The sequence below is a fragment of the Heterodontus francisci genome, chromosome 23 (assembly GCF_036365525.1).
Source record: "Heterodontus francisci isolate sHetFra1 chromosome 23, sHetFra1.hap1, whole genome shotgun sequence".
In the NCBI taxonomy this organism is placed as follows: Eukaryota; Metazoa; Chordata; class Chondrichthyes; order Heterodontiformes; family Heterodontidae; genus Heterodontus; species Heterodontus francisci.
In genome coordinates, this window is record NC_090393.1 from 39434224 (window position 1) to 39461159 (window position 26936).

Sequence of the window (26936 nt, forward strand, 5' to 3'; positions counted from 1 at the left end):
CATCGGGGCGGCCAGTCCGCCTCCTCCATTTAAACGCGCTCCCGCACGAAATAGCATGCGGACTCAGCGGCGGCGCCTCCATGTCGGAAGGCTACCGAGTACAAAACGCACCGCCACAACGTGCTAACAAAATTCAGCCAGTAGAGTCAATGTTAGTCCATTTACCAATCAACAAAATTGCCACTGTAAATAAATTGAAAAGTAATTCTCATTTTCTTTGCAATTGATGGTGGCAAAGGTGGTGGTTTCACTTTGGGACAAGTTCAAGTTCAAAGATTAATACTGTTCCTACTGGCGTTCTGTTTTTGTTTGGAACTTCTATTTGTTACATTTTTGTTGATAATTCATATAGGAGATGCATTTATTTCCACAACTGTGAACCAAAGTCTTTCATTTGGATGTGGTAAAATCAAATGCAACCATTTTTTAAACAGTTTGCCTTCTACATATTGTGCAGAATTATTCTGTGTATTCAATTTTGTCCCTTCTGACTGGGCTAAAGATTAATGCAAGATAAAGCAATGTAAAAGAAATTATCTACAATTTTATTACGATAACTTAATCATTTTTAAAATTGTAGATCTGAATTACTTCTATTTCTCAGTAATAAAGATCTCTTGCATGATTACATCTAGTTATATAAAGTCTTGAAGACATTGAGCACAAAACCACTAAGACACCACAATCAAGCAATCTATAAAAATGTATAGAAGAGGGAGTAGTCATTTGATAGTACAGAACTTGAGTATTGCTGAAAACAAAGACATTTTGTCGAAGCTTTTAGTCTTGCACTCATCAGGACAATTTGCAAGAATATCAATGAAAGGGCAAGCAATGAATTTATACTGTATGAGAAGAGAATGCTGATTAGATTCCAATCAGCACTCCCTTCTTGTATAGTATAAATTTGTTGCTTCCCCTTACATTGGTATTCTTGCAAATTGTCTTGATGAGTGCAAGGCAAAAAGAGGGAATGTTATTTGGTAGTTATTTTCTATCTGGCCTTGAGAAAGCAAGAAGCTGGAAGGAATCTAAACAAACCTCCAGTAAGTACCCTCTTGTTGACTGTGGACCTATTTAGACTACTTCCAGAGGAAGTACGCCAGAGTCAGTGGCCTTCAAGGCACAGGTCCATTTAGGAGCTAAACATCAAACCTCCTCCAGATACAAGACTACCCATAAGCAATGCCACTAGGATCAACTAATATCCATTCAAAGCATTCAGCAGCACTATTCTATTTTCTGTAACGGGGAGAGGGTTTAAACTTATTTGGCAGGGGACAGGGCATGCGAAAGCATTAGAAAGGACATACAAGGTGCACAGAGTACAGGGAGAGACTAACGGCATTAAAATAAAGAGTAGGAGGGATCAGAAAAGGGTGAAGTGCGAGGTAGACTAAGATGGGTTTGGAGTGTATGGGTGTAAATTCCTGGAACGAGTAAATACGATTGGTGATCTGCAGGTACTAATAGCCACACAAGATTATGATATAGTGACAATAATGGAGACCTGGCTCAAACAAAGGGAGGAATGAGCACTTAATGTTCCTAGCTACAACATATTCAGAAAAGCTAGGGAAGGAATAAAAGAGAGGGTGGGGGTGACCTCATCATCAGTATTGATGAAAGATACTGTTACAGGACTAGAAAGGGATGATGTACCTGAGGGTTAAGGACAGAACCTCCTTGGATAGAATTAGAGAACGTAGTATGCTGCTGGGTGTATACTATAAGCCAAATAGTGGTGAAGGAAATGGAGATTTACTAAAACAGTGCAAGGGATGAAAAACTTCAGTTACATGGAGGGACTAACAAAACTGGGGTTGTTCTCCTTCGAGCAGAGAAGGTTAACGGGAGATCTGATGGTGGTGTTCAAAATGTTGCAGGATTTTGATAAGAGTATCTAAGGAGAAACTGTTTCCAATGGCAGAACCAGAGGATGCAGATTTAAGGTAATTGGCAAGGAACTGGAGGGGAGATGAGGAGAACTTTTTCTTTTAAATGCAGCAAGTTATAATGATCTGGAATGCATTGCCTGAAAGGGTGGTGGAAGCAGATTCAATAACTTTCAACAGGGAATTGGTTAAATATTTGAAAAGGAAAGATTTGAAAGACTATCGGGGAAGAGCAGGGAAATGGGACTAACTAGATAGGTCTTCCAAAGAGCCGGCACAAGCACAATGGGCTGAATGACCTCCTTTTGAGTGTCTCATTCTATGATTTCCTCCAGTGCTTTCAAGACAAAGCAATTAGCTTATTCTTGGAATCATCGTGTAAACCGAATGCAAACAATGTTATTATATTTGAAATAAAAATAGAAATCACTAATTTACAGCTGGTGCATCAGCATCTGAAAGAAAGAATAGCTTACTGTTTCAGGTGGATATACTCAGTTTAGGTATCCACCTGGAACATTAATTTGGATTTGTTTTTAAATGCTGACATACCAACTGTGCAATACCAATACTTTTGCTTTCACTCATGATTTTCAGACTTTGCAATTTTTTAAATCTATGCTTTATTTAAGACTGTGTGCCTGGTTAAGCTAATAACCCTGTGACTATATTTACCTTTGGGATTCAGCATCAGGGATTGCTTCCTTTCCCAGTGGCCAGTAGGAGATCACAACTGCATCAAATCTGACAGCTTTCCCTTTGTTCATGACAGCACTAACTGATTGCCTTGAATTTGGCACCAGTTTACTTATTACAGTCTTGGATATGGCTATGTAACATACAACTTGGACCCTGTGCATGTGGCCCAAATAATGCTGTCTTTTGGATGGGGAAATAGTAACAACACATTCTAGATCCGTTATTTGCACAGTTTACTATAAATACTACAGGGATGTAAACTCCCTGCGTGCGCTGTTAATCTCTTCATTTCTTAAACTGACAATGGGAGGCATGCTGCATGTATAAAAGACACACTACCCAGGATAGGAAACAGGCTGCCCGTTTGGCATAAACATTCACAGTTTTCAATGACATTCAGTTATCTGACTGTGCTAGAAACACCATTACCTCACAGCGCTGCAGGTGATATTTTGGCAAAATGAATTTTCTTACTGTATATTTATTTGCCCTAGTACAATATAGCTCTGCGATTTAAATTCATTGGATTTTCCAATCAGCCTAGCTCACTCCACCAGAAACAATAAAACAGTCTTCGCTGTTCTTCTGCTGACCAGCCATGCAGCAAAGCAGCTACCAGCAACACGCATCAGTGGACCTCTTGGAGACTGATGCTATTCCAGCAGTGTATGTACGCTCACTGCCTACAAAATGATTAATAAATCTGTAGGTGAGAGACAGAAAGCAAATATATTTGCTTCTGTATTGCTAACTCATCCTATGTTTTATTGACAAAAAGTAAAGCCAACCATCAACCTGAAATATGTTGACTATAATTTCAGATTTTTATAGGCATACTGTTTCTGCGCTTCAAACTCCATTAATAACAAGTGCAGTGTAAAAGCAAGATAAATCCATTTGAAAACTATCTGAACTGCACCATTAAACCCCACCTTTATCTTAATTTTTAAACAAAGACAAAAGTAGATGCACAATGTTACAACTCCGATTTTTTTGCTATTAGTGAATGTATAATTACTGTTTATAAATGTTTTTTATGTAGCTTCAATTCACTTTCTTCCAAAATGTATTTTATTGTAAGAGTACACCAACAGTATTCCCTTTTCCTATCCTAAAGATGATCAATGTCAGAACTATCCAATATCAAATCTCCACAGATGTGCACAAGGATCAGCTATAAAGTTGAAGGTATGTATAGACTAGACTTATTTTAAGACCCAGTTAAACCTAGAATTGAAATAAATGATAGCTGGTGACAGAGATTCAAGAAAAAATGACAAATGGTCACACACAGTTATGTGCTATCAGTTCTTTTCCTCCTGTCACGTGCTGTTTTCCATATACAGCAGTAGTATACACGCATACATATCCATATATGCGAACAGATGTGGATACACACATGCAGCTATACATATGCACAAACACACATCTGTACACACGTGCACGCACAAGTGGATATCAGAAATTACTTACAATGCCAACTGGGGACAGTAACAAACAGTAAGGATGAATGCAGGAGACTACATGATGAACAGACTAGGAGAATGAGCAAGTGTCAGATGCAGAATATAGAGAATAGTTTGATGGAATAGATTTTGGAAACAAGCCTAACGAAGGAAAATTTACTTAAAATAGTATTTTTTAAAAAGTAGTTGAGCACAGGGATCTAGGCGTGCAAAAACTGAAATTCTTCAAAGTCAGTGGTCAGGTTAAAAAGTCCTTTAAGAATTGAAATTGAAAGGAAAATGGATTTCCGTGTTTGAATCGAGTGGGAATGAGTGCAGAAGCAAAAGGATGATTTTGTACCATGGCAAGTTATGAAACTAAGTTCAATAAATCTGGCAATTTGAGGGCTAGCACCAAAAAATGACCATGGTACATTGTCAGAAAAATCCTCTAGTTCATGAATAGGGAAAGGAATCTGTCAGCCCTACCCGGTCTGCCCTGCATGTGTCTCACATGATGTAGTTGACTCAATATTCTCATGGCAAAATAGGGATAGGAAATATATACCATGGCCATTTTTTGGTGCTAACCCTCAAATTACCAGATTTATTGAACTTAGTTTCACAACTTGCCTTGGTACAAAATCATCCTTTTGCTTCTGCACTCATTCCCACTCGATTCAAACACAGAAATCCATTTTCCTTTCAATTTCCATTCTTAAAGGATGTGGTGCCCACATGCCAAGAACAAAAATGATTTACACTATCAGAATTTGGAAGGTTAAATGATTACAGCATTCAAAAAAGTACTGGACAATTATAATTTACAGAATATAAAAAGAAAACAGTGTAGTGTAAATCTTTAAAATTAGCCATGAGAAGGACTTAAATTCAGGCAAAGAGCTAATACCCTCCTCTGTTTCTATCTAAAAAAAGTACAAGAAACCTAGTGGACAGGTACAAAAAGGCTGATGGAATGTTTGCCTTTATCTCATGGGGTTGGAATATAAAGACAAGTAAACTGTGCTTCCATTATACAGAGCCTTGGCCAGAGTACTCTAGTACTGTAATCAGCTCTGGGCACTGTACCTCAAGAAGGATATATGGCCTAAGAGTGGGTTCAGTGCAGATTCACCAGAATGATGCTGCGGCCAATAGGGTTAAACTAGGATGACAGATTGCACAAATTTGGCTTATAATCCCTCGATTATAGAAGATTGAGGAGTGATCTAATTGAGGTGTTTAGAATGATAAAAGGATTCAATAGGATAATTAAAGAGGAACCAATTCCTCTAGTGAACGAAATGCAGTTGGGGCCATAACCTTAAAGTTAGAGCCAGCCAATTGGAAGTGATATCAGCAAGCATTTCTTCACACAGAGGCTAGCAGAAATCTAGAACGCTTTCCAAAAGACTGAGATTCTGGGTTAATTGAAACTTTCAAGACTAAGATCGATAGATCTTTGCTAGTCAAGGAATATGGAGCAAAGGCAGGTAAATGGGGTTGAGGTACAGATCAGCTATGATCTAACTGAATGGTGAACGGGCTGAGGGATTGAACGGCCTACTCCTGTTCCTATCTTCGAATTACTTTACTATAGGTTAAATCTCAGTACTGTATGGTGTGCCTTTAGAACTGTATTGCAAGCATCAGTAGCAGCAGGACCTTTAATACTGCATTTTAACATAGAGAATATGAAGTCTGCTCTTTTGTCATATCTTAACATAACATTGTTGCTTTTTTATCACAGTAGATTGACAGTCCCACTTTTAAGGAAAACTTGGTTTTGTAAGCTGAAGTTCTCTGTTGATAAGCATGAGAGAGATAGAAAGCGAGAACTCAGATTCCAACAAACTAGATTCTGAGAGGCAGGATGGTTTCAGAAACTTTTAAAAGATTACAGAAAGAAAAAGCAATCATAAACTGATGTTCTATTGGAATTTACATATTTTATTTATTACTATATTGTTTTGTGCTGTTCAGTATATTGCTTTGTTCTGATCTTCAATTACCATCAGCAAGTGCTGAGCTCACGGGCACTATTTAAAACTCAGCCTGCCTTGATGTGCTGGTAAATGAAGTGCCTGCTGAATATACCTGCAATTTTTACAGTAACCAGCTGGTAATTTCCTTCATTCTTGGATGGGCAGAGGGGCTCAGAACACAAGTGCTTTAAAATATGCTGATTAAAATTGAATGTGAAGTGAAAAATGAGAGGTTTCTCTGTAGATTCAAAATTACAGGATGTGGTGTAACAACAAATGATTTTCCCTAATCTGTTTAATTTGTACACAAAATGCAAATGAATTTTACTTTCTGCAAGTCAAGTCTGGCTGATGACCTTTCTGTGCTTGAAGTGATAGAATAAGTAGTTGGAATCCTATGTAAATTCTATGCATAGTTACTGCAAAAAGGTAACTGCAGATTCTGGGCTACAAAACCATCAACAGAGGTGCAGCTCACTTGCAAAGGGTGTGGTACAACGGTTATAACAGAAATGGGGTTTAAAACCTAAACTGCAACAATACCTTTTATTCTTTAGAAATGATGCAACAAGAGCTTTACATCACAGACAATAAGTTGAGGTTGAAGGGTTAAGCCCCAGCCACTGAAATTCTGGAAGGAGGAAAAAAAATTGTCTCCCAAAAGCAGAGCGGCTTCACTGGCATATTGCCAGTCTTTTATACCAGTGATATGGATGAACATCTTAGTACAGTCTAGTTGGCAAACATCTGGCAGACAGTAGGAAAATTTACATGCCAACATGATTTCAGCACTTCTAGAGAACAACTAATGTTCAAGTGCACCAAAACCTGCTATTGCTTGCAGGACTTAAAGAATTCTCATACAGATCTGTGATGCACATCATTTTGTGCAGTGAAGGCTCATATCAGCAAATCAGTAGTTTGCCTTGTCCATGAATCACTGTCAACAGCAGTTGAGTTAAACTCACTGATCAAACCCATCGCACAGCACTAAACAGTGGTCTGGAAGTGAACGTTTGTTATCTGATGCATATGGATCACAGTGAAAGTGAATGGTTTGATCTGGCTCCCGAATCAGCAGTGTAAGCAGTTTGTGCAGTCCACTGAGCAGTTTTCTGCACCTCCAAAGTTTTATAATGGAGAATGATTTGATGGACCTGTCAAACAGATTGTGAACAGCACTATAATGAGCTCCAACAAATTACACTGGATGGTCAATACGTACTTTGAGTATTTTGACTACATGCTCAGTTCCCATTAGCATCCAATTGATGGCAAGAAACCTTTTCTCTCTTCTTCTGCTAATTTTTTCCCAGTGGTGATGAAGACATTCTTTGTAGAGATACCATTCCACCAGTGCCAGCTATTCTTCTGTACTTTACCGAAGTGGTTGTTCTGCAAAAGTAGGTTGCGGCCAAAATGGAGTATAGGCAGACTATTCGACTACAGGGGGATAGTTAGGATTGGATAACTATTAGGAGTGGGAAGCCTGGCTGATTTTTTGCTCCTAGTCCAGGGGACTGAGCCAAATGTAGTGTCTCTCTTAATGCCCTGGCTAAAATTATTAACTGAGCATAGATTACAGATTGAACCTGGGAATTTCCTGGTCTGCACTGTTCAGTCCCTTAACTAACTGGATGTGTGTGTGTTGGGGGTGCGGGTGAGGGGGTAGGGGGGCCTGCTCGGCCCAGATATTCATATTTGAATAAGTATTTTCATGCATATAGAAGAAAACGATTCTAGATTTTAAATAAATTCTTTAAATGGATGTACAATGTGAACCTCAATTTCACTGAACATTACCCAATTTATACACATCCCAATGTGATTTTTCTACATTTGCTGCACAGGCAATAAAATATTGGAAGGGTTAACTGCATGATTTTTCAACCCATCCTCCTTCTGCCTGTGCACACGCACGCAGATTTAGCACAAAAATGAATAGAGAAAAAATAGGGCGAGTATCATTTCTAAGGTGCTTCTATGTATTTTTTGAGGTCTACTTATCGGAATTTTGCATGAGACACATGCAGGAAATAATTGTATTCAAAGATTATAGGATTGATGTCATATATCCCTTACAAAATAAAGGAAATTCAGAAAACTGTAGCTTAAAAATGTGAAATGTTAATCTATCATATAGTTGTGCTATACAACTGCAACTATTAAATGAGCGATATGATCAAGAATTTTGAATTTCAAATTATGACACGTAGAAATCCTTACAGTGAGCTGTTAGATTTTAATAGGTATAGGACAAACCATGATATCAATGACTTGACATCTTGTGACTTAACACTAAATCATAAAGATCAAAAAGTACCAGATTTAACACCTGGTCCATGCTGAATCTTAGTCTTGGTACAATTCTCTTCAATGTTTCTGGACTAAGCAGGAAAATAAGATTTGCCACATTTTGCTGTTATCCAATGATGATCACTGGGGGAGGGGAGGGGGGGGGAGAGGGGAGAGAGAGAGAGAGAGAGAGGGCGCACGTACGTGTGGGTGCATGCGCACGTGTGCGCGTGAATATTGGATGAGGAATGATTACAATTGGGCGTGGATGTGATGTCCTACATTGTTAAACAGGCTGGCAACACTTACCACCTAGTCTCAGGTGAAAAGTCATAGGTGAGACATTAGTGGGCTGCTGGCACCAGTATAAACATGTGTCAATAAGAATCATTGCCTTCAGCGGAGGAGTGAAGAAAATTGGAAGAATTAAGAAATGTGAAAAAAATTGATTTATTTTTCAGTAAACTAGAGCAATATCAAGTTTCCGTAACTTATGACCTTGAATTGCATGAATTCAGTACTTTTGATATCACTGGATGGCTTTTTCCCCAGCATATTGCTGGTGTCATACTTTACGCTATCCATTTTGTATCATTGATAAATCATTTCTATTCTGGCACCTGAGAAAAAAGTATCACTGGACACATTATATTTTTATATTTCCTATTGCTTCATATGGCCTCATCTTCACTATTTTAAGGTAAGAGCTGGGAGTGAATATGGAATCATTGTTTAGCTTTGTTGCATAGTGTCACAGTGAGCACTTTTCCTGATATCCCGCCAAAATATTAGTAATTATAATTAGTACAATAAAAATCAAACCAATTTTGTTTCCATGCTCAATCAGGTGACAGATGCCAATTCTGGGAATGGAAAACTATTTTGTTTTGCATATCCTATATTGGCACCAAGCACTCCCACATTAGGTACAGCATGGTCTGATGCAGAATAACGTTTCCTCTACTCTTCAACTCCTCACTGGAACCCCAGCTTCAGAAGCCTGGTCGCACCCAGTGTGAATTTTTCTTTTTGCTACACTCATCATCTTTACAGTTCCTCATGTCTGAGATTCGAATCAAAACTGAACTTTAAGCTGTTCTGTGCTGAGGGCTCATACCAATTGGAACTGGATTGAGACTGTTCAAAGTGATACAGTCAATAGAGTAGGAAAGACTTCCATCTCATCAATGAGAATGGATTTGAAACCAGAAGTGTAAAGTAAGTGCGCCGTTCACTACGCGATCTAGTCCTTCGCTGAACTGAACTTTGAATTATGGAATGAATTTAACAAGACCAATGGAATATTTGGTTGACGTCAACTTACATAATTTATAGTACACGGTACAGCAAGTTAATCAGATGAAGAAACTAACACGGTTTAAAAAGCTTGGGTTTAGTACAAATACATTAGTTTAATAAAAAGCTGTCTCCTTTCAACTTTTATTAAATAAGAATATTTAGTCTGCTCTTCATTACAGGAATTGCCTGCATTGCATTCTGCAAATTCACCAACCAGGTGTGCAAAATACTAATGTTTGATAACTACATGAGCAAGTTTGTCAATGCTAATTAAAAGTTTCTTTTTGCTAATTAAACAAACACAAATGAAGCTTTGATTCCCTTAGTTTAAAGAACGTTTTGCAAACCTTCAAGAGGATCACCTGTTACCTGTTTGAAGTGGTCAGAAATAATCTCCAGAGTTCAAGATATCTACAGATATTTGGCCTTTTACCGACTATGTTCTAGTACCCAGCACTTTAAAAAAAAATTTAGCAGTTATACAAACACATGCGGGTTTAATTTTACCTGTGTGCTAAATGTGATGAAAAAGAGTCGACAGGAATTTAATGTAAACTTGTTCAACCATGCACTAAAAATAGGACATGGAGAAATTAGGACATGGAGGAATTTGAGTGCAAAGAGAATGATAAAACAGCATATAAACAAATATAAAACAATGACAAAAAATTGCACTGAAAATATAGATAAGTGATAATTGGAATACAATTGAATCACTTTTATTTTAAGAAAAGTCACTGCCAGTTAAACATGTAACCTTCTATAAGCCCTTAACCCTTACCCTGCTGTATAAACAGGAATCAGATGATAATACAATGCCTAATCCTCTAAGCGTTAATAGAAAATTAATACAAAGTAAGAAGTTAAGTCTGTATGCTGGACCTCAAAGGAATTTTCTAATCTAGGATCACACTGGTTATAAGATAACTAGGGCTTATTTAGCACAGAAAATTTAATGGAAGGTGGAAATTCCTTCATGCAGCACTTGTCCACAGGCTTTGACATTTTTCTGGCTACAAAGTGACAGCTGACAAAATCATTTGGGTCCACAAACGGCCGCTAGGCCACAGGTCATTTGTCTAAGAGAGCCCAGATCCAGGATTCATTACTAGAAACACTGCAAATGACACGGCCCTTCAGGCAAGCGCTGCACACGCTACATTTCTGCACTTGCTGCCACCAAATAAAAGAAACATGCAATTTCCAGCAGCCTGGAGGAAAACAGAAAATAAACTGCAACTACATTAATTGCAAATTGGAGATGCTGCCAGAATTTTGTTTCAAATAAGATGAATAATAGTTGTTCTCTGTGTGCAACAAAGCAGAACTTAAAAGATATTCAACGCCTCTAAAGTTTAAATTACAATGACCGAAATATTGTATGCACATTGCAATGGGATTTATTTTTATGTTATGAGGGAAGGACCAGTGTTGTCCACTTCCTCAACTATTTCAGAACATTTTATATTGCTGCACAAAAGTATAACATGTAGGAAAGCTTTTACAACATGAAACCACACGAAACAATACTACATTAAGCAACTCAATATTCCAAATTTCAAATTGTTAACAGTACTTCTATTATCAAGAGTAAATGGTCTCTTTACATGTGAAGTGGCTTTTGGTATAGAAATGATGCTTTAGTACTCAGAAGGTGATGAAAAACTAAGTGGAGAAGGGCAAACTAATCAGTCTGCATGCCCTTTCACCCCCAGGACCACGTGTAAGGCTAATACGTTCAGGCCCAGTCGCTTTACAAGTGACCCAAGGTTCCATGCTGACAAAAGGCCCATCTTCCCTGAGCCTAAATGATTTAAGTTCTAATCAAACATCATTTATACTACATCTCATAGCTGTCTCTCGAGATCTACTCCCACGTGAGCCGTTGCCATGACAACTGGTGTCTCATTTCAAATGTGTCAGGTTATATTATTGTCTTCATGGTTCTCTGATAACCTGCATCTCTCCAACATGCTTTTCTCATTCCCAGGAGAAACACGCAGCTACCCCCGAGTCTGCTTGTGTGTTTTTGTGTCATTTTATTTAGCTAGATATGAAAATGAGACACAGATGTTTTGTCTGCTATCTCACTGCTGACTATTCTGGCGGTATAATCGGTCTGCTCAGCCGCTGCTGTGTTACACACTGACCACATCTACAGAGCTAACTGCAAATGCTGTTTTACATACTGGAAAATCAGCTGTCAGCAGACCTGGGTAATGTAACTGAACCAATGCCAACAACAATTCAAAAACATTCAAAAGCAGTGTACTAAAATAATAACTTCCTCTGACAAATACTTGCTCACAGCAAAATGCATCAATTAATTTTTTTTGGAGGGATTAACTCTTTACTGACCACTGTTGGCATTGCAAAAGCTATCACAGTACTATATTGTGGATATTGCCACAACATACATAATTTCAGTGAGCCATAATTTTGCCCTTTATTTTTAGTTGAGTTGCCCCAGTGAAGTTGATATTACAATATCTAGAATAGCATAGCAAACTGAAATCCAGATTTAGGCCATGAGACGTGCAGTTTGATCAAAACTAAATACGGGCCTGAACCTGGTGAAATTGCTGCGCAGGTTAATAAGGCAATAACTGAAGCAAACCAAACACTGGGGTTTACTGACAGAGGGATAGACTTGAAAGTTAGAGAAGTCATGCTAACCATGTATAGAGCCTTGGCTAAACCATACTTCGTCTATCCTGTACCGTTCTGGTTGCCATATTATAAAAAGGATATACAGGCACTGGAAAGGGTGGAAAAATAATTTACAAGGACGATACCAGAAATGTGAGGTTATACATATTAGGGAAGGATAAACAGCCTGGGTCTCTTTTGAAAAGAGAAAGATAAGGGGTGACGTAATAGAGGTCTTCAAAATTTGAAATGTTTTGATAAAGTAGGCACATAGAGAGTGTTTCCACTTGTGGGGAAGAGAAAAACCAGAGGCCATCAATATGACAGTCACCAAGAAATCAAATAGGAAATTCAAAAAAAACTTCTTTATCCAGACAGCAATGAGAATGCAGCACTCCCTACCACAGGGAGTGGCCGAGGTGAATGGTATAAATGCATTTAAAGGGAGGTTAGGTAAGCATATGAAGGAGAAGTGAATAGAGAGTTAAGTTGATAGAGTTAGATGTGGAAGGATGGGACGAAGCTTGAGTGGGGCATAAATGCCAGCATGGTTGGACCAAATGGATGTTTCTGTGTTGTATATTCTATGTATTCTAAATGTACAATATTATTGTTGACTAAGCATGTGCAATAGGAAATGTGTTCTTTAGCAAGCCTAACACCTCTTATGTAAATGAGTATAAGACACAAATGGAAGAGCACTGCTTTGAAGTGATAGCTTCAGATGACCTTGTAAGGTTGCAGAAGTTATTTTCAAGTATAACATTTAGAAGGCTGATCACAAATAAAAGAAAACGGAAGTAAACACTGCTTATTTATTCTGTTAATTTGCCTCTGCAAAATTAAGTCAGGAACTTTGACTTGCTCCAAATAACAAATATGACAAGCATAACCCATCAGTCTATGTTACTTCAAAGTGAAATTTATTAAAAATATATAAACATTCTCTGAGTAGCTTTTGAATTTGAAACACATTTACAAAATTTGTCAAAACTGTTCTTTGGGAATTAACGTTCTATATTAACATTTTCAGCTTTTAAACAATTATCTTGACTTCAGAAATTATTGTAAACCACAAATCATAAAGGAGCACGTGAAGAAAAGTTTAAATCACTGTAAATTATCACGATCTTCATTTTTACCTTGAGATCTCACTGGCCCGTTGTATCTATCGTTTTGCCAAATTAGAATGATCCTTGATTTGCTGCCCAATATCAATCTTGCATATTAGTAATCAGGAATTCTTTCACAGATTAATACACACATTTATAAAAACACTTTGTCTTAACAGGCAGTAAATAGGGACAATGGGAGTTTTGACTGAATAGGCTTTCCTTAAAAAGACTTAGGGGTCCAGTGGTTTTGTTTAATATGATTGATCCAATAATTCCTCCAAGGTTGACATTTAAATAAGCTGAAACACTAAAACAAACAAGGTGGCTACAATGCCAATTACAAGGTTGTTGGGTTAAGCCCAACTTTGAAAGCCCAGTTCAATCCCACCAATCCAGTATATTGTGGAAAATGTGACAGTGAATGTGATTTAGATGTCTCCTTTCAGTTGCTGATATTCTCCTTCCTTCCCCTTGATGCACCTTATCCCCAGTTGAAAAGGCAAGTAACCTGGTCCCGCGACTTTGTTGCTGCTGCTGTATAACTGGCTTCCAATAAGTGCACACTATGGTCTTAGGATAAATGCTCTCTCAAATTTTCTCTGCCATTATCTCTGTAGGGAAATGCCTGACTTTCAAACCCAGAGACATTGCTGTGATGAAGTGATAAGCCGGAGCCACCTTCTTGAACTGCTGTAGTCCATGTGGTGAAGGTTCTCCCATATTGCTGTTAGGCAGGCATCCCAGGATTTTGACTTCGTGAAGATGAAGGAGTCGCAATATATGTCCAAGTTGGGATGGTGTGTTATGGTGTTCCAATTCATCTGCTGCCCTTGTCCTTCTAGGTGGTGGAAGTCACAGGTTTGGAGGTGCTGTCAAAGAGGCCTTGCTGAATTGTGGCAATGCATTCTGTAGATAGTATACACAGTGCCACCGTATGCTGGTAGTGGACGGAGTGGCTGTTTCTCGAGGTATTCGAATGGGCTGCAGATCAAGTGGACTGTATTGTCCTAGATGGTGTTGAGCTTCTTGAATGTTGGTATAACTGCACCCATTGCACATACGCAAGCAAGTGGAGAGTATTCCATCATAAGCATGACTTGTGCCTTGTAGGCGGTGGAGATGAAGTTGGGGAACTTGGATTGATACTTCTAATTTTCCTTTTACCATAATCTATTGTGTCCTTCAAAATGTGTACTAATATTTCGCATCAAAGGAAGAAGAAAGGCAAAATGTTAAAACTCTCAAACTTGTCAATTCTTAAAATAATTTGATTTGGTTATTTTTGAACAAAGTATTTTCCTTAAATTGAAAAAATGTAAAAATAAATAAAGCTTAGAAATATTTAAACAGGTTTCCACAATTTAGACTTTACATAGCATACTTTGTGGCTGAAGTAGTTTCATTTCTCATCTAGCATGAACCAGATTATTAATAAGCAATCACTTGGACAAAAAATATAATTTGTTTGATTAAATATTTATTATTAGATAATTAGATATCAGTAAACGTTGAAGCATGGGTGGGGGCCTGCTCAAAAAGGTAATGCAATGAGTGATTATTAAAAATACTGCAATTGGTTTTCATATTTTAAATCCAAACCATGGGTTGTCCACTGCTGAGCTAAAACCTTGGTGTTGTTCTGCCAAAAGCTCTGGATGAGTGGGCAGCAGCCTGCAGCAGGCCAGGCACTTTCAGTAATGATGGAGTACAGATGACAGCACCTGGAGCACAAGTGCACCACTGAGCACACATGAAACTTAGTGTCAGCGTTCAGTGATGACAGTGCAGTTAACCTGTTATAGGGTGTACAAATTATGTCACATTTTGAAATTACCCTAGATTAGAAAAGGGAGGTATTAATGCTGGTGACACCTAAATGTTATCAAAATTAACAATCAAATTATATACCATCACAGAATTCTCAGCATTATGGACCAGAGAAAGCTGTAGTTGGTGCCAACATCATCCTCTGAATTTTGCTTCTTAATCAACTACAGGCCATCAAAGTATGACACCCATTCTTCAATTCCTTCTTATATTGCTTTTTGAAATAAATTCTGTTCACAAAGATTGTGGGCTATAGAATAATTTTTGCCATCAAAATGGACAATAAATAGGATTGAATTTACCATAAAAGGAAGGTTAGAAATGAACAACTGTTCCAGATGGATCAGTGATGCAGTTAACTTGTGCATTGGTGTGCAGTGTTGGAATGGAGGTTTTCTGCTGTCATTCCTCCCAAGTTCCTTGCTCTATAGGGGCTGACTGGTGAGGTGCTGAACAGGAGCAATGCACTTTATTGAGGCAGAAGAAACTAGAAAACGAAGCAATTTGCATCACTTTCACCAACTGCCTCTTATCCATTTTGCAACTATGTTACACAGAGACCTAGTCAAAATTTGTGTCTTCATCTTGGTTCAGAAATGGTATGTGTATAGTAATCATTTTCTTTATACATATATATTAGTACTTGATGTTTATTGAAAAAAAATGCATGTGCTAGCTGAAAGAAGCAATGTAATTTGTTTTGAAAGTTGAAAAATCTTTCACTAATGAATTTGTTTTAAGTTGAAAACCTGGTGAAATCAGGTTTAAAAAATAACTGAATGATGAAAGTTGATACAGAAAAATATTAAATTGAAGTACCTACATAAATGTACAATTTCCCTATCCTTCACCTCAGTTTTGTTTACAAAGTCCACAGGATACTTGAAACCAGTTAACAGGGATGTAATTAATGAAGACATTCCTTTATGAGGGATATTTTCCCAGGCATCATTTGATTCTCAGTATATTTAAATCAGTCTTGATAGCTTTCACTTAATTACAGACAACAAAATAGGGCAATTTAGTTTCCATTAGAACATTCCAAGTAACAGGCTTCAACTCTATTTGCAGGAGTTGGAAATTTTACTGGAGTAAAAAGTAGGAAACTTGCCTTAAGGAATTATAGTTATCATCCTCTGAAGGAAGGTATCCTTCCTATTGGTAGGTTGCCTAATCAACCAGTAATAATTACAAGGGATAATTGTCCCTTTAAGGCAGTGGTTCTCAAACTTTTTTTTGTTGAAGGACCCCTTTCAAAATGAATTAGTAAGCATGGACCCCCCCCCCACCCCCCCATCTAAATTATAATGCCTTTCACATTTATATTTCTGAATGCTCATCGGTGTCCTGTTAAAGGGGCTGGCATGACATTTTGTTAGGGCTGTCTGATATAGTGAACATTGATGTGACTGGCGATGTAAAAACTTTTATCTACCTCCAACTGAAAGGTAACCTTACAGGTTCAGCAACATGCCTGTCTGTTAAATACTTCACCACGTGACACCTTCTTGGAGTGGGATAAAGCTCGGTGGCTCCTGATAGAAAACAGGCACTGTATTCAGGTGTACCCCTTCATACTCTGCCTGGGGTACAGCTTTTCTACCATCAGGACACTGCCAACAGCGTGAGCCCAACTCTCACCATAGCAACGAGTCCTGGTCACATTATTTTGTGGACTTCAGTTTGCGAACCACTGTGCACTGGGCGGCACAGTGGTTAGCACCGCAGCCTCACAGCTCCAGGGACCCGGGTTCGATTCCGGGTACTGCCTGTGTGGAGTTTGCAAGTTCTCCCTGTGTCTGCGTGGGTTTTCTCCGGGTGCTCCGGTTTCCTCCCACAAGCCAAAAGACTTGCAGGTTGATAGGTAAATTGGCCATTATAAATTGTCACTAGTATAGGTAGGTGGTAGGGATAGGTGGGGATGTTTGGTAGGAATATGGGATTAGTGTAGGATTAGTATAAATGGGTGATTGATGTTCGGCACAGACTCGGTGGGCCGAAGGGCCTGTTTCAGTGCTGTATCTCTAATCTAATCTAAAGATACTTTTGGGCAGTAACATACTATTTTCTTCTTTCTGCATTATCTTTCTTTGGCCTCCTTATCTCGAGAGACAACGGGTAAGCGCCTGGAGGTGGTCAGACTGCATTATGAGTGACCGGAAAGGCACAGTGGCGCAGTGGTTAGCACCGCAGCCTCACAGCTCCAGCGACCCGGGTTCAATTCTGGGTACTGCCTGTGTGGAGTTTGCAAGTTCTCCTTGTGTCTGCGTGGGTTTCCTCCGGGTGCTCCGGTTTCCTCCCACATGCCAAAGACTTGCAGGTTGATAGGTAAATTGGCCATTATAAATTGCCCCTAGTATAGGTAGGTGGTAGGGAAATATAGGGACAGATGGGGATGTGGTTGGAATATGGAATTAGTATAGCATTAGTATAGATGGGTGGTTGATAGTCGGCACAGACTCGGTGGGCCGAAGGGCTTGTTTCAGTGCTGTATCTCTAAATAAAATAAAATAAATAAAATACCTTAACCCGGAAATAAGGTTAAAAAACAAAACATTTATAACTGAACTATGTAAACCAACTACTTACGTAACAGGTAACCAGCACTATTAAATACGGCACACACCAGGGGCCATTATATTAACAGTAAATAACCATTCGTCCAAAACAAAAGATGGAAGGCATGGCATGTGGATATAACTGTATTTAAAGAATGATTATAATTATTACCGAAAAATAACACTTGAGATAAGATAGATTATGATCCAGTACTGGGGGAAAATAATGGACCAGAATTTAATCGATGAAAGAGACTTTCCCTTGTTCGTTAAATTTCCATGATCTCTTGCACAAGTTGCTGCAAGTGGGACATCAAAATAGTACAACAACCTCTAGAGGGACCTGTGTAAACGGGGCAAGCAAATGTGTATCGCCTTAACCGATCAGACTGAAGAATTAGTAATTAAAAGGTGCAGAGTGTGAAATAGGAAGTGTAAGTTGGAATAGTAAATTCAATGTCAAATCAGGTAAAGGAAGTGAAATAGAGGGGGGAAAAGACTGGATTAAGAGAGAGGAAAAAAAGACAAGAAAAAATCTTCAACAATTTAAAGTTGAAGGGTTGAGATTCCACACAGGCAAAAGTTAATTTTCAGTGCCAGAGAGGTTGTTTGGCAGTAATTAAGGCTCATCACGCTGTTAAACAGGGTACTTAGACTGAATTGGACAAGCCCATATCTACAGCATCAGCACAGGAACTTCACAGTGCTCAATACATTTAAATGGGAAGCCAGACAATAAGATGCCATTTTCTTCCAGCTTATGACAGAGCAGTGCACCTCTGACAGCAACTTCTGGATTTTCATGTTTAACAGTAAATCTGTGTTTGCCTGATTTGTACATGAATAACATAGAGTGTCAATATTTTAAGAGTAAATTCTCATGCAATAGCTGATGTAAAGGCAGCACAGTCAGACTGCATATCCTCTTGCAAGGTCACGACTTCAATACCCTAATTCAAGAAACTGCAAAGAGTGCTTTGCAGGAATTTGTGGTGTCATCAAATGGCTACTGCCCTTTAATGAATCCAAGGCCATCATGCCCTGCCAGCTGATAAATGGGACAATACCAATCACTGCTTCGATACTAGGGCACCTAGTTTTCTTTTGCTTTTACAAGTACACACAAATTGCGAGAGATGTTTAGTCCTATCTACAATGGCGACATATTTTCTCAAATAATGTCAGAGAACATTATTCTGCAGTTTGCGAAATACTGGATTAAAAAAGGGATCAGTAGCCTTTTGGGCCACAGGTATACTGCCAATATGTGGGAGTACTTAGGGTGTGGTTACAGGAGTGCCTTATGCTCCATGCCATATGACGAGTCAATCATTATGATACGCATTTCAAACAGAGGTCTTCCATGAAATTATAGAATTTTCAAGACCATAAACTTAAAAAGGAGACCATATGCAAAAGAATTCTCTAATGAGTGGTTAATGTGTTCACCCTCTTCAACAAGCCTGGATTATCCAGGGATGTGGGATCAAGCAACTCCAACTTCAAAACAAGAACAGACTTGCAAAGCAACATTCATAGCTGTAATGTATTGAGTCAAAGCTTAGTATGAAGCACAATAATCTTACCCTTTTAACAAACAATCTATTAGGTGAGGACTGGGCAGGGTGTCAGAGTTGTACTTCCTTCTACAACTTGAAATTTGTTCGTTCGGCAGGAGATAAGAACATATTTCAAGAAGGCTAACAGGGCATGGTATGAGGCTCAGTTAAATTTCTTTTGATAATCTGGATGCATACAATTATATGATGACACTAGGAAGATGGTCCAATCAGCCCATGCCTACAACTGTACACTAGTCAATTAAATGCTCTCCAAGTGAAGCATTAGTATTTCAGCTGTTGGGCCAGTGATTTAATCAATATACTTAATAAATTCCATACACAATCTTCATCTTGATCTTGCAGAATGCTTGACTAAAATAAATTTTACTGAATTAAGCATCTTGCAATGGAGCCAACACAATGTGATTTGCAATGATACCAGGAGACTATAACTGAAGGTGATCACTCCAAGGTGGCTTTATGTAAGTAAGGAAGGCCAAAATCTAAAACCATGGATGTCCCTTTGATTTTCCTGGTTCAAAGATAACCTATCCACAATATTTGGAATATTACGAATTTAAGTGAATATTCTCTCCTCAGCGCTCACTGACTGAGAAAACTCAACAGTTAAATGTTTAGGTTTCTTTCCCACCACAAACCAGATAACAAAGCCAATGACCATCTCCAACTAGCGAGAATCTAACCATCTCCCCTTGACATTCAACAGAATTACCACTGCTGAATCCCCCACCAACATTCTGGGGGTCACCATTGACCAGAAATTTAACTGGATCAGCCACATAAATATTATGGTTATAAGAACAGGTCAGAAGCTGGGAATTCTGTCATGAATAACTCATGTCTTGACTCTCCTAAGCCTGTTCACCAACTACAAGGCAGAAGTCAGGAGTGTGATTGAATACTCCCCACTTGCCTGGATGAGTGCAGCTCCAACAACACTCTAGAAACTCAAAACTATCCAGGTCAAAGCAGCCCACTCGATTGGCACCCCATCCACCACCTTCCCTCCCTCCATCATTGGCGCAGTGGCAGAAGTGTGTACCATCTACAAGCTGCACTGCAACAACTCACCAAGGTTCCTTTGACACCATCTTCCAAACCTGTGACCTCTACAACCTAGAAGAACAAGGGCAGCAAGTGCATGGGAACACCACAACCTGCAAATTCCCCTCCAAGTCACACACCATCCTGATTTGGAAAAATATTGCGATTTCTTCACTGTCGCTGGGTCAAAATCATGGCACTCCTTCACCAACAGCACTGTGGGTGTATCTACACAAGGACTGCAGCGGTTTAAGAAGGTGGCTTACCACCATGTTCTCAAGGGCAATTAGGGATAGACAATAAATGCTGAGACATTGCCAGTGATGCCCACATTCTATGAATGAAAAAAAAAACACAATTTTCACTTATTTTCATTATAAAAAAGCAGCTTCAGTATTCAGGCAGACTCCTTTGAAACAAAACCCACAATATTTTGCATGTAATTTGCAGGATAACTTGGCAATAATTGGTGAGCATCAGTTCAACACCTGAGACAAGACAGGGCTAACTAAGAGTATCGTTTAAATGTAATACAAGTCATGAACATTGAGATGTCTCAAGGACTAAACCAAGACGACAATTAGGTCTATTCAGAAAGTCATTGGTTCAGGTCCCACTCCAGAGACATGAACACATAATCTAGGCTGACACTTCAGTGCAATTCTGAGGAATTGCTGTACTGTTTGAGGTGCCGTCTTTTAGATACAAGGCTAAACTGCGGCCTCATCTACTCTCTCAGATGGACATACAAGATCCCATGGCACTATGCAAAGAAGAGAGCAGTTCTCTCAGTGTCCCAACCAACATTTATCCATCTTAACATCACTAAAGCAGATTATTTGGTCATTTATTTCATTGCTTTTTGCGGGATCTTGCATCCAACAAATTGCCTGTCACATTTTCCTACATTACAACAGTGATGGCATTTCAAAATTACTTCATTGGCTGTAAAATGTATCGGAATATCCCAAGATTGTGAAAAGTGCTATATAAATACAAATTCTTTGTTTCTGATAGCGGCAGGGTGGTGGGGCTAGAATAGTGGATCATGAAATTTACACTATTAGAGATATTTGTTACTATTCAGAGGATTTTTAAGGATCAGCCCCACAAGAGAGAAAGAATATTTTGGATACCATGCACCTGGGAGATAAAAAAATCAAAAGGAAATTAGCAAACAATAATATGGGGAAGCAGCGAGCACATTAGGAAATATCTTAGTGCGGAGTAGAAATCACTCCAATCCCCAACACCATCATCTCTAGCATGCAAGATGACCAGTGTAAGGCACAGAGTTCTGACGAAAGGTCATCGATCTGAAACGTTTACTCTGTTTCTCTCCCCAGATGCTACTTGACCTGCTGAGTGATTCCAGCGTTTCTATATTTTTTTCAGATATCTAGCATCTACAGTATTTTACATTCGTTTTAGCATAAGACACACCCTCATTATGCACAATAATATGTATGGCAGGGTTATGGTACTGGACTAGCAACCTAGAGGCAGAATGTTGAAATCCCAGCATGACAGATTATGAAAGTGAATTCATTTAATGTTGCAATTTGTACACTAGCCCCAGAATATGTGCCATGAAAGCTGCTGGATTGTTCACTAATGTTCTTCAGTGAAGGGAACCATCCCTCCCTACCTAGTCTGGCTTACACTATATGGTAGACTCCTCCTACCTTCTGGGCAATTAAAATGCAGTATTGTCACAGTTTTCCACATTCCATAAACAAAAAAATGGGAGTAACTGGCATATATGATTCTATTCTTTGATTCTATCCCTTCCTATCTCCGATTGAGGCATTTCACAAATTTCTTCTTTCACAAGCAGATCAGTGTTGCCACCTGCCTTTGCAAAACCAGGAACCAAAACCACGGACATGAAGATCAAGAGATTAAAAATGCCATTCGAGAATCTACTGGGACTTCCAGATTAAGATGCAATTGGTTGTGTTTCTTCATTTTTGTAAGATAGGATCTAACAACAACAGTGGAGCTCTGGCTGCCTACGAGGATATACAAATCAACTTGATAGGCTTGCTTTTAAATTGAAATGCTTATTCTCAATTTCCAGATAAAAAACAGATGGAGTATTGCATTATTGTTTAAATGTAGAAAATAAAAGCTAGTAACCCTGGACAGCAAATGTAAAGTAAATGTGTCTTCATGAAAAAGGAGCCCGAAACATTTAAAAAGACCATAGTATAATTTCTGAACCAAAATATGACCTCAACATATTTAACTGTTTATTTATTGTTTAAAAAGCAGTGTTTAATTGGTGGAGGTGATGGGGGATGGTGAGGGAGAGAAAGAGGAAACAAAATGTCGAATCTGTTACCAGTAACCAACAAACTGTGCATTAGTGGTATCTAAAAAAACTCAAGGAAGGAAACACATGCTTTCATTTTCTGTAATTTTACTTTATACTGTTCAGAATTAGGAATTTGCATAAAAGCAGTTTGCACATAGCATGGAAGAGAAGCTACATACATTTTGAAAACTGGAAAAGCCTTTCAGTAGTCAAGAATCCAAGAAAATTATTTAGGCAGAATTGATTTTTTTATAGTTTTTGATATGGTAGGTGAAGACATTTTGCTTACCAGCAAGATTGTTTGTACCCGTTGCTGTGCAAGTTGATACCCTACGGCCATTTGCTGACCTACTATACCTACCATGAATTAATCTGCATAGGATTCCCTGACAGCTCTGAGTTTGTTGAAATATGCAAGCCAAGGTGGTCCCTGGTTTGAGGTGAATCAGCTGATCTCACCTGCAGGGCACTACATTTACATACAGTACCCTTGGGTTAGGGAGGGTAAAATTGGTTCCTGCTCCTGAACACTATCCATTCACTTACCTGAACGGAGCACGTGTGGATGCCATTGAAGGACAGAATCAGGCTTGGTGATATTCACCATTACGATTCACGTGAAAATTGGGGTCTTGGGCAAGGTTTTAGAAGCATTCCCTAACCAGGCACTCCAGATTTGTTCTTCAATTAGCAGGAACAGAGTGGAGGGGTTGTTTGCAAACAGAAGCATAAAGATAGCAGGATCTAACAAGACTTCATTACTGCATTGCTGAGCATTTTAAGGCCCAAATCCTTGTGGTCTGCGAGTTGAAGTAATACAGCTCACAGTAGTGAGATTAAATAGGTGAAACAGCGAGGTTAAAAACTAAACATAAGCCCTATTAAATTATCCTTATAAATCTCTACAGGATAGACACTTTGTACACATGAAAACTAAGTTATTTCAAAGTGAAATTTATTTATGATCAATTTATTTATTAATCAAATTGCTTATTTTGAAGGATAAATCCAGTTCTATATCTACAACACTTCAAATGAAAAAGCAGACTTGGATCAATATATTTACAAACATTAAGATAAATGCTCGTTCACTGCACTGCTAACAGTTGGAAAGCTAGACACAGATTTCAAGTGTCATTTAAGAAGCAGGATTGCAGAAATATTTTGAAGCTCCTGGAATAGCAGCTCATATGGAAGCACAGAAAGTATGAGGGTCAGAATTGTGCTCAATATGTAGTTTAGTGTATAGTCTCCACAGGAAGCAAACTGTCAGGCTCAAGGTGTGCAGTCTCTGCATATACCCACTGATTATATCACTGAGCTTACACACAGACACCTTGGGACAAGGTTTACAGTCGAACAAAGGATTTTACACAGGGGAGGCACAGTCCTAACATGCAGACTAAAAGTAGCTTTCTGTAAGGTTTGAAAGTTCAGAGTTCTAATAGCTGATGCTGTTACTATGATACTTGTGACAAACAAAATTTATATTTCAAGCTATGATAGATTTTTTAAAAATCAGCTGGATAAAAAAAAATTAGTAAATAGGTGATAAACATTGAAACAGTGCCATCATTTGGATTTTTAGCAGCATTACATCAAGTAGTGTAGATGGTTTCTTCTATGCTTAAGGTTCAAGCAGTGTTTGTTATAAATAGTATACACCATCAGGAATTAGTCCAATGGCTGCAATGACAAATTATGGCTGCACTAACTGATCTGATTTCCTGCCTGCCCACCAGAAAATACATTCAGTGTTTGTCATCTTAAATGATGTGGTCTCCTGGAGAATAAAATCAGAGCTAAGTAAATACTTTGAGAAAAATTGTATTTTCTCCCCTCACAATTCCACTGCCCGATTTACCTTCCTGATTGTATAGCTTCCTCCTAGGGCAGTGCCAAAGCTCTGCTGCTGACAGATGCAAGTGAGATGATTTTCAGGGACTCGACCGGACAGGAGTGGGCACTCTCTGAAAACTACACTGTAGTACTTCCGCTGTTTCTGTTCCAGCTACTGTTATTTTTGACCCATCCTGGAAATGGGCAGCTGGAGCACCAGCCTTTTTCAGGCTAACTGGTATCTTACACGGTTTAAAAGGATTCAGCCTTAATTTTCAGGTACCAATGGGCAAAGTGTGCTGTGCAGGTGTAATCAAGTGTTGAGTGGCCTATCCAGGATAAATGTCCCTCCTGAGTCAACAGAAATCGTGGTTGCTCGCTATATTCAATATCGTTATTTATCTTTGTGACTGGAAAGCTTTCTCTGAGGATTCTGCCAAAGCCAATCTGAAGGGGGTCACTTTCCCAGGCTTCTGCCGGGCAAAAACAGGATGGTAGTTAAAACAGGTGCTCCAGACACCCATTTCAACACCCTACCCAAGATGGCCCCAGGCGGAGTGCTGAAGTAAATGGGACAGTGTTACCAAACTCCATTTCTGAAGTGCTGTTTACCCATTTATGTTGGATAAAGAAAGTTAAAATTGGCCCAGAAATCTTTGTTAGTTACTTTTACTGATGTTTCTCAAATAATGCAGACCACAAATTCCATAATGCGTTGGCTCCTGCATTTTGTAAAGAGAGCGCACTGGATTAAACAATGAATGGGTGGGGTTGGGAGGAGGAATTGTGCCAACTGTATTTGTGATTATGTGGGTTTTGTTCCCCAAAGTATCAAGAACTATGTTCCAACTGAAGTGTAACGTAACTGGAGTCTTGTTTCTGATATTGTACTGGACTACACAATTTTTGACCTGTCCTGGGTTGCTACAGCACCTACCTTCTTCAGGTGGGATGAGACTTTTAATATGCTAATCTAGGTTCTACGGACTAAAGACAAAAGAGAAACATCAGTAAAAGTAACTAACAAAGATTTCTGGGCCAATTTTAACTTTCTTTGTCCAACATAAATCGGTGAACAGCACCTCGGAAATGGAGCTTGGTAACAGTGTCCTGTTTACTTTAGCGCTCCGCCTGGAGCCATCTTGGATAGGGTGCTGAAATGGGTGTCTGGAGCACCTGTTTTATGTGGAAGGTTACCTGTATTATGCAAACCTTTTTTATTTGTTCTCAGGACGTGGGCTTTGCTGGCGAGGCCTCTATTTGTTGCCCATCCTTAATTGCCCTTGAGAAGGAATCGGAGTCGTATCAAGCACTGAGCGGCCTAACCAGTAGTTCTTAAAGGGACAGTTTGTGGTTGCTGAAAAAAAATGGACCAAGGAATATTTAATGCATTTTTTTTGGTGGGTGCTGAAGGAGTGCTCGTCCTCAGCCTACAAAATAACTCTGGACTACTTCTGTCCCACATGACTGTCTTCATCTGGGATTGTCTTCCATCCTATTGCGTCACAGCTAGCCTCTGACTGTTGCCAGGCTCAGCGTGGAAGTTGGATAATTTCCCAGGGTGCCCGCAGTATATACATGAGGACTGGAAGTCAAAATAGTTGGATCTCTCACCAATAACAACACTACGCCTGTTATCAACCTGAGTTTAAATTGTCCCTCTGTTCTTTCAATAGGTACAAATTATAATAGTATATAGATGGGTCTGAAATGCGCGTGAATTGCGAGTTATCAATGTACTCCCATAAAATACCCAATTAACTTAATTGAAAGTAACTCTAGTTGTATATGGTAGATATTCATTGCAGGAATTTAGTTTCTGCAAGTGAGGTGATTTTTTTTCAATACTGTAATTACTGTTCAGTTTTAACATGTTAACATGATAAATACTGCATTCATAGTATACATGGCACACTGTGGCATTGTGAGCTTTGCTGAATTACTGGTATTGAAGATGACCGCAGGGCCTGATTAGTTAGTGGCACTAGTTATCTAGGGCGGCACAGTGGCACAGTGGTTAGCACCGCAGCCTCACAGCTCCAGCGACCCAGGTTCAATTCTGGGTACTGCCTGTATGGAGTTTGCAAGTTCTCCCTGTGTCTGCGTGGGTTTCCTCCGGGTGCTCCGGTTTCCTCCCACATGCCAAAAGACTTGCAGGTTGATAGGTAAATTGGCCATTATAAATTGCCCCTAGTATAGGTAGGTGGTAGGGAAATATAGGGACAGGTGGGGATGTGTTAGGAATATGGGATTAGTGTAGGATTAGTATAAATGGGTGGTTGATGGTCGGCACAGACTCGGTGGGCCGAAGGGCCTATTTCAGTGCTGTATCTCTAAACTAAACTAAACATCATGTGCTACTTTGTTCACCAGCTAGGTCAGTGCC

At 39.0% G+C, this 26936-nt stretch overlaps 1 protein-coding gene across 6 annotated transcripts in view; it reads right to left on the reverse strand.

The window, feature by feature from the left end:
* The window catches only part of rbm19 (RNA binding motif protein 19), a 308924-nt gene that overhangs the window by 9033 nt on the left and 272955 nt on the right, over positions 1-26936 (reverse strand). The window contains exon 25 of one of the 6 annotated variants that reach the window (XM_068055150.1): positions 13218-14576. The exons of the other annotated variants lie outside the window; for them this stretch is intronic. The gene's annotated coding sequence lies outside the window, so the exon portion shown is untranslated. Of the gene's footprint in view, positions 1-13217; positions 14577-26936 lie in introns of those variants that run through there. 6 annotated transcript variants of the gene reach the window in all.